This window comes from Bos indicus x Bos taurus, chromosome 21 (assembly GCF_003369695.1).
Source record: "Bos indicus x Bos taurus breed Angus x Brahman F1 hybrid chromosome 21, Bos_hybrid_MaternalHap_v2.0, whole genome shotgun sequence".
NCBI classification, from domain to species: Eukaryota; Metazoa; Chordata; class Mammalia; order Artiodactyla; family Bovidae; genus Bos; species Bos indicus x Bos taurus.
This window is the reverse complement of record NC_040096.1, coordinates 22,854,658-22,862,722: the sequence shown is the minus strand read 5'-3', so window position 1 is coordinate 22,862,722 and position 8,065 is coordinate 22,854,658. Positions and strand designations below refer to the sequence as shown.

Genomic DNA, 8,065 nt, shown 5'->3' with positions numbered 1-8,065 from the left:
GGAAGTCGCTCAGCTGTGTCCGACTCTTCGCGACCCCGTGGACTACAGCCCACCAGGCTCCTCCGTCCATGGGATTCTCCAGGCAAGAGCGCTCTACACCGTGTTCTACAAGTTTTTTACTTAGTGAATAGTGGTTTCTTTCTTATTTCTTTAATGTTTGGCTGCATCAAGTCTGAGTTGCATCATGCAGGATCTTCTGCCGTGGCACACGGACTCTACTTGTGGCGCGTGTGCTTCGTTGGTTACGGCGTGATGACTCAGCTGCCCTGTGGCATGTGGCATCTTAGCTCCCCGACTAGGGATCAAACCAGTGACTCCTGCATTGCAAGGTGGATTCTTAACCACTGGACCACCAGGGAAGTCTCCCCCTTTCTTTTTTATGGCTCTCTCAGATATTGTGCATACATTTGACGAGTAACTTATGATGCATATCTGCCTCTACTCACTCAATGATGTATATTAAGACTGTGTCCAGTCTTCTGCTCTTTTAAATAATTCTGGATTGTGGTAGTTTTCTTTCTGGCACATGTGTTAAGTTTTCAAATGGGCCTGGCTCTGCCACATATGTTATATAGGAGCTGGCAGAGGCTTGATGACAAAGAGGTCTCTTTCTAGCCTTTCCTGCACCAGAGACGGGCTCCCACATGTGGCAGGCTATGTCATAAGTTGATGTCCTTACAGACAGGCTGACATAGACCTGTCTGGCTTGAGGAAAATGTCTGCTGAGGGGTGTTCCTCCATTCCTGTGATGGATTTGAAGAAAAAAAAAGCATAATGCTGGGATGAATAGTCTTATTTCTTCAAGATTTCTGTTATGTGTAGAAAATTCCCATTTCTAGTTTTGTGTTTGCCCTCTAAAACCTGAGCTTTTACATTTTGTTTCCATAGAAACAAAAAACCTGAATGAATCTAGTATTCTCCCACAGGACAGGCAGTTATCTCACTGAACAGGAAGTCTAGAGTTTTGAGGGTTCCAGGGCTGGTTGATAACACTGAAAACCCAGGTTTCTTCCATCCTTCACCATTCTCTCTGTTGGAGGTGGCTTCATCCTTGAACTAGGAACAATATGGCTGCAACAGTGCTGGGTATCACATCCAGACCCAACCCACCTAGAGAGAGGGGAGAGAGAGAGAGACTCTTTCTGTGGCTCTCTGGGGGGAGTGAGAACTTGATTCACAATCATTCTTGCAGATTTCTCCTTATGGCTTACTGGGCAGGATAGGGTCACCTGTCCATTGCTGAAACCGTCACTGATAGCTACAGGGTAAGCATTCGGTGCGGGAGGCAACCCCAGCATCAGTGAAGCAGAGATGGTGGCCTTCCTGCAGGCAGTGAGAGTTAGCATTAAACCTGAACTTGGAGCTTTGTTCTAAGGTCTTTATGTCACGTTGTTGTTGTTCACTCACTCAGTCATGCCCACCTCTTTGTGACCCCGTGGACTGCAGCCCGCCAGGCTTCCCTGTCCTTCACGATTCCTGGAGCTTGCTCAGACTCATGTCCATTGAGTCAGTGATGCCATCCAACTGTCTCATCTTCTGTCGTCCCCTTCTGCCCTCAATCTTTCTCAGCATCAGGGTCTTTTCCAATAAGTCGGCCCTTCTCATCAAGTGGCCAGAGTATTGGAACTTCAGCTTCAGCATCAGTCCTTCTAATGAATATTCAGGACTGATTTCCTTTAGGATGGACTGATTTGATCTCCTTGAGTCCAAGGGACTCTCAAGAGTCTTCTCCAACACCACAGTTCAAAAGCATCAATTCTTTGGTGCTCAGCCTTCTTTATGATCCAACTCTCACATCCGTATATGACCACAGGAAAAACCATAGCTTAGACTCAGTGGCAAGCCACTCCAGTAGTCTTGCCTGGAAAATCCCATGGATGGAGGAGCCTGGTAGGCTATAATCCATGGGATCGCAAAGCGTAAGACACGACTGAGTGACTTCACTTTCTTTCTTTTCTTTCTTTCTTGACTATATGGACCTTTGTTGGCAGAGTAATGTCTCTGCTTTTTTTAATACGTTGTCTAGGTTTGTCATGGCTTTCTTTCCAAGGAACAAGCATCTTTTAATTTCATGGCTGCTGTCACCATCCACAGTGATTTTGGAGCCCAAGAAAATAAAGTCTGTCACTGTTTCCCTTGTTCCCCCATCTATTGGCCATGAAGTGATGGGACTGGATGCCATGATCTTTGTTTTTTGAATGTTGAGTTTTAAGCCAGCTTTTTCACTTTCCTCTTTCACTTTCAAGAGACTCTTTTGTTCCTCTTTGCTTTCTGCCATAAGGGTGGTATCATCTGCCTATCTGAAGTTACTGATATTTCTCCCAGCAATCTGGGTTCCAGCTTGTGCTTCACCCAGCCTGGCATTTCGCATGATGTGCTCTGCATATAAGTTAAATAAGCAGGGTGACGATATACAGCCTTGACGTACTCCTTTCCCAATTTGGAACCAGTCCATTGTTCCATGTCTGGTTCTACCTGTTGCTTCTTGATCTGCATACAGGTTTCTCAGGAGGCAGGTAAGGTGTTCTGGTGTTCCCATCTCTTTAAGAATTGACATCAATTTTGTTCTGTTTTCCCTTTGACTGCCAGGAAACTCTAAGCTAAACTTGCTGCTACTTGGAGCAATTATGGGACATCCTGGCATGTTTTATCCTCCCATTAGCTTTTTTATCTTCATTTTTTAATTCTGTGTGAAATTTCTGGAAACTACATTCTTGGAGTGGAGCTTATTGAAAATAGTATTTTTAATTTTCAGTTTTTGAAAGTTAATCTTAAGGGAAACTTGAGTCTTTACTTTTTGTAAAATCATTTGGAAGGTAAATTTTTTTTTCTCTTCCGAAATCATTTTCTTTTTGAGAGCTCCACCACACCTGCAGGTCTGTGGCCACATCACTAGGTACCTGGGGATATTTTAAGCTGAACAGTGGAGTGAGAGACCAGTGCCTCATGTGAAGCCAATCTCTGTCCAGAAGGAAACATATTTTTAATATATGAAAATGCTCAGATAAATTCTTATTTCTTCTATTATTAGAAACACTGCCTACTCCACACTCCGTGAGCGACTCGCGCTCGGGCCCCCTCTCAGTCTCCGGGACAGAAGCGCCCGGCGAAGCCTCAGTCCTCCCCACGCCGCCTCCTGCATTGTTCTCGGCCTGCAGTGTTGTTTTTGGCCCCTGAGTTAATGCTATTGCTTCCTGACGGCTGAGTGTGTTTCCTCCTTTTCTCGGTTTTAAATAGGATCTTTTCCACGGGACAAGAATGGGGCCTTTCAGCTGGGGTCTGAGGGGTTGGTGAGGTGGGGGTGACAGGAAATGGGAAGGGTGGCTTGTGAGAACACCATGTTGCAGGGCCCTTCATTCTACAAAGAGAGTGTCTGTTAAACCTTTTCAAAATCAGCGTGCTGGGCCCAGACTGCTGAAGGGCAGGCTCTGGGCAGCAGGTCAGAGGGCCAGGAGGCGACGTGTCCAGCCAGCTGCTGGCAGTGCCCACACTGCCGGTGCACTGAGAGGTTTCGTTTTCTGGTGCACAGGCCTTGTGGGAGGAGCAAAGACGCGCTTTTCTCTCGTGACGCGAGCCGTGACCGTGTCGGTGGAGTGAAAGGGCTTCTAACTGTACGCACGTGATGGTCCCTGACTTTCTGAAATTTCCTCTTTTTATAGCAGGATGAGACAAACTGTTCAAAGTTTATTCAGCTTCTTCCTGAGCTTGTTGTGAGCCCATGGTTTTAATAACTCCTTTCCCCATTGTTTCTGATCCCGATCCTTGGGGACAAGGTTTCCTTGTGACTCAGAAGCCTGTTCTTCCACATCCAGTTATTTCTTTGAAGAAGATGGGGGAGCAAGACTGCTTCCTACTTTCCTTTGACCTTTTTCTCCCCTTGCTGGAAAGGTTCAGCTCAAACAAGGTGGGCAGACAGACCTTTCTCTCTGCTCCCGAGGGCAGCACCCACTCACCACTGTCCGTTCCTGCCGAGTCCTCTGTGAGGCTCAGGCAGGAGGTGGAAGGTGTGGAACACGGTTATTGCTCTGCTTCTCCCCCGCCTCGGAGTGCCTGGGGGCTCAGGCCTTGCCCGCGGCCGCCCCAGGGACCCCAGCAGCAGGGACTAGAGCTGCGCCCTTCGTCTGCCCCCTCCCCGCCTTGCCCCTGACTGCCTCAAGCTTGTGTCGTGTCCACAGAATTAAACATGAGGTAGGCTTCACTGCAGAGTCCAGAGTCCACCTCCAGCTGCCTCCCTCCTCTGGTGTCCACAGGCCCTCAGCGGTCACATCCCCGTCTGGACTGGTGGTTCCCCTCTCGAATCCTGGTTATGGACTCACACCACCTCATCCGCCATTCAGATTTCAAACCTTGGAGTTATAGAAATAACCACAGGTATTACATTTAGAGAAACCCAGAAAAGCACAAGGCTGGCAGTGAAGCCCCAGTGACCCCTGCCTCCACAGACAGCCCCCGCCTCCACAGACAGCCCCCACAAAATGCCAGTGCATTTCCTTCCTTCTAGTTTTTTTTTCCTAATCACATGAATCTTCTCCTCTCCTTCCAAAATGGGTCATTCCATATTCTTCAATGAGTTTTCATTTAATAACACAGCCTTGAGGTTGTCCCGTTTCCCTGATTTACTAAATCATTATTTTTAGTGACTGCAAGCAACTCTGTTTTGGAATCACACCAAACTTTTCTTCTCAACAGTCCCCTTTGCTGGGCATTTTGATTGTTCCCAGTTTCTAACTTATAAACAGCTGTGGTGCACACCCTTGAGGTTTCCCTGTGGTCCCCATCTCGCTGGTTGTTGCTTGAGTTAGTGCTGTGTTCCAGCTTCCCCATCCCTCTCCAGCCCCTCCTGGCTTTGGCCCAGGGGCAGATTGTCTTGTCTCTTAAACTTGGGTGAAATTAGCAGGGTTTTGTTGTTCTGTTGTGAAATAAACTCTGTATTTTATATCATGCCTTTTCCACTGTGAGGTGATAAGGATATTTTCTTCATTTTTTTTTCTAATGCTTGTATGTTTAATTTTCACTTCTATAATTTTAAAAAAATTTTGGCTGCACAGGGTCTTAGTTGTGGCATGCAGGATCTTTGATCTTTAGCTCTGGCCTGCGAACTTGTAGTTGTGGCATGTGGGATCTCGTTCCCAGACCGGGGGTTAAACGTGGGCCCCCCCTGCATTGGGCGCGTGGAGTCTTAGCCTCAGGGCCACCAGTTGTGGTTTGGTTGGTAAGTCTTTCTGACTCTCTGCGACTTCATGGACTGCAGCATGCCAGGCTTTCTTCACATCTCCTGGAACTTGCTCAAACTCGTGTCCGTTGAGTCGGTGATGCCAATCCAACCATCTCATTTTCAGTTCTGAAGCGCTGGCACACTAGGAATCACTTTCTCAGATAGCTACGCAGTCCTCCTCACAACATGTATGGAGTAAATCCATCTTCCCTCCAGTGGTGTGGAGCAGCAGCTGTACTGTCCTACTGAGCCCCTGTGTCTGTTCTGATATACTCCTGGCTCTATTCAGTTTTATGTATTCATGTAAATAGGAGTCAGTGTCTCAGTGTTTTAATCATGGCAGCTTTTTATGTTTTCATGTCTTAGGCTAGTCCTTTCTCTTCACTCATCATTTTCAGAATGTTCCTGATTTTCCTTCATATGATAGATTAACATGAGAATGACAACTCCATTAAAACGACTTTGAATTCATAGAATAAGTTAGGGAGAAATTGACAGTTTTACAAAATTAACTTATCCTGAAAGTAGGGTTTGCCTTTTCATTTATTCAGATCTTTTACATTCCTCAGGAGCACCGTTCAAAATTCACATATGGACACAGAGTGACCCCTGGTCCCCACAGGCAATCCATGTCACCTGTTCCGTGTGTGCATAACCAGAGATTTTGTTTATGTAGTATTTAGACAAATGCTAGCATGTATGTGCATCATTCTGTGTTATACCTTGGCAATCTCTCCATATTAGCACGTGAGGAACCTTCTCATTCCTTTTTATACCTAAAAAAAGCATAGGATTCTATTGCAGGGACAAACCATCATTTATTTACTCATCCTTCTTAAATCATAGACATTTAAGGTGTTTTCAATCTTCTACTAGTACGAGCAGGACTGTCATAAACAATTCTGTGTATGTATCTTTTCCCACATATTGAGCATATCTTTGGGGTTTCCCTCGTGGCTCAGATGGTAAAGAATCTGCCTGCAGTGTGGGAGATCTGGGTTCGAATCCTGGGTCAGAAAGATCCCCTGGAGAAGGGAATGACTACCCACTCCAGTATTCTTGCCTGGAGAAAGAATCCCATGGACAGAGGAGCCTGGCGGGCTACCGTGCGTGGGGTCACAGAGTTGGACATGACTGAACATGGCTTTAGGAAGATGTTTCTGGAAGTGGAACTGCTCGGCCATGATGCACCTACAGTTGTGATCCGGGCACCCTCAGCAGTGCTGCCCTCCAGAGGTTATACCGTTTACACTCGCCGCCACATGTAAGAGTGCCTGTGTCCACACTCGACCAACACTGTCTCTTTTGTTTACTAACCTTAAAAGTGAGAAATATCTCAAATTGGTTCTACTTTGCATTTCAATCACTATCAGTGAGACTCAGCATAAACTGGAATCATTTTATGCTTTGAACTTTCTGTTCATATCATTTTCCTATTTTTTCCTACTGGTTATTGAGTTCACAAAAATCGGTATTTTGGGAAGTACACTTTTTGTAAAATGAATGAGAAACATTTCGTTTCTTTTGATTTATTGTGGTTGGTATCTAGAATATTTTTATAGCTGAGTTCATTACTGTTTTTTCATATGGCTTCCCTGTGTTGTATATATACCACTTAGACTTTCTCTACTTAACATATTCTCCTAGCCATCTAATCAGCAGGCATGGTGACCACATTAAAAAAAAAAAAAAATGAACTATTTCAACATTTAGAAGAGTATAGTGATACATTTTTAAAAGACAGATATACCCATCACCAGGGCTTCCCAAGTGGTGCTAGTGGTAAAGAACCCTCCTGCCAATGCAGGAGATGTAAGAGATCCCTGGGTTGGGAAGATCTGGAGGAGGGCATGGCAACCCCCTCCAGTATTCTTGCCTGAAGAATCCCATGGACAGAGGAGCCTGGTGGGCTACAGTCCATGGGTCACAAGAGTCGGACACAACTGAAGCAACTTAGCATGCAGCACATACCCATCACCAGAACTAATGGTAACGTTTTGCCGTGTCTGCTTTAGATTCGTCCCTTTGAACGTCCCTCCAGTGACAGTGCCTCCCCTGCCCCTGAGATCACTGCCTTTGTGAAGTTGCAGTGTGCCCTCCTGGTCATGGTCGGGGGCCTTGACTTTGAGACTGAAGAACCCCCTCAGGCTAGCTGCACTGGAAGGGATTTATCAGAACTCTTGAATGAGTTTCCTGGAAAGTGTCCCTAAAATACAGATCAGGGCTTGGGCTGAGTCAGCTGCTGTGCCCCAGAGCCCCTTGCTTCCACTGCAGTCAGCGCTGCCAGTGGGGAGAATGCAAAGTCAACAGCTCTTCACGTGTTCTCCGTTTATGACGTGATTCTTTTAATTTTGGTTGCGCAGCACGGCATTAGTTCCCTGATCAGGGATCGAACCTGCACCCCTTGCAGTGGAAGCACAGAGTCCTAACCCCTGGAGCACCAGGGAAGTCCCTGTGCAACATTTCTACATAGAGCCTTGTACACTTGCATCTTTGCCCGTGTATGTGCTACGTCGCTTCACTCGTGTCCAACTCTTTGCAACCCTATGGACAGCTGCCCACCAGGCTCCTCTGTCTGTGGGATTCTCGAGGCAAGAATACTGGAGTGGGTTGCCATCCCCTCCTCCAGGGGCTCTTCCCGACCCAGGGATCCAACACTCGTCTCTTACATCTCCTGCGTTGGCAAGTGGGTTCTTTACTGGAAAGCCCTTGCATCTTACAGGGGAACCTAAGGGAGTATGGAGGGAAAAGCACTTGCTTTTCTAGTTTGTGTCTACACCAGGAGCTTGGTATCACACAAGCCAGTTCACAGCTTTGGTAAACTTCCTGAACGTTTTAATGCTCCTACTA

The 8,065-nt window shown here is 46.4% G+C and overlaps 1 non-coding gene across 1 annotated transcript; it reads left to right on the top strand.

Annotated features, from left to right (window-relative positions):
- The first annotated feature begins 500 nt into the window (after positions 1 to 500).
- On the top strand, positions 501 to 648 carry LOC113880203. Its single transcript, XR_003507667.1, has one exon. It is a non-coding gene; the product is annotated as a small nucleolar RNA SNORA12 (small nucleolar RNA).
- Positions 649 to 8,065: the final 7,417 nt, after the last annotated feature.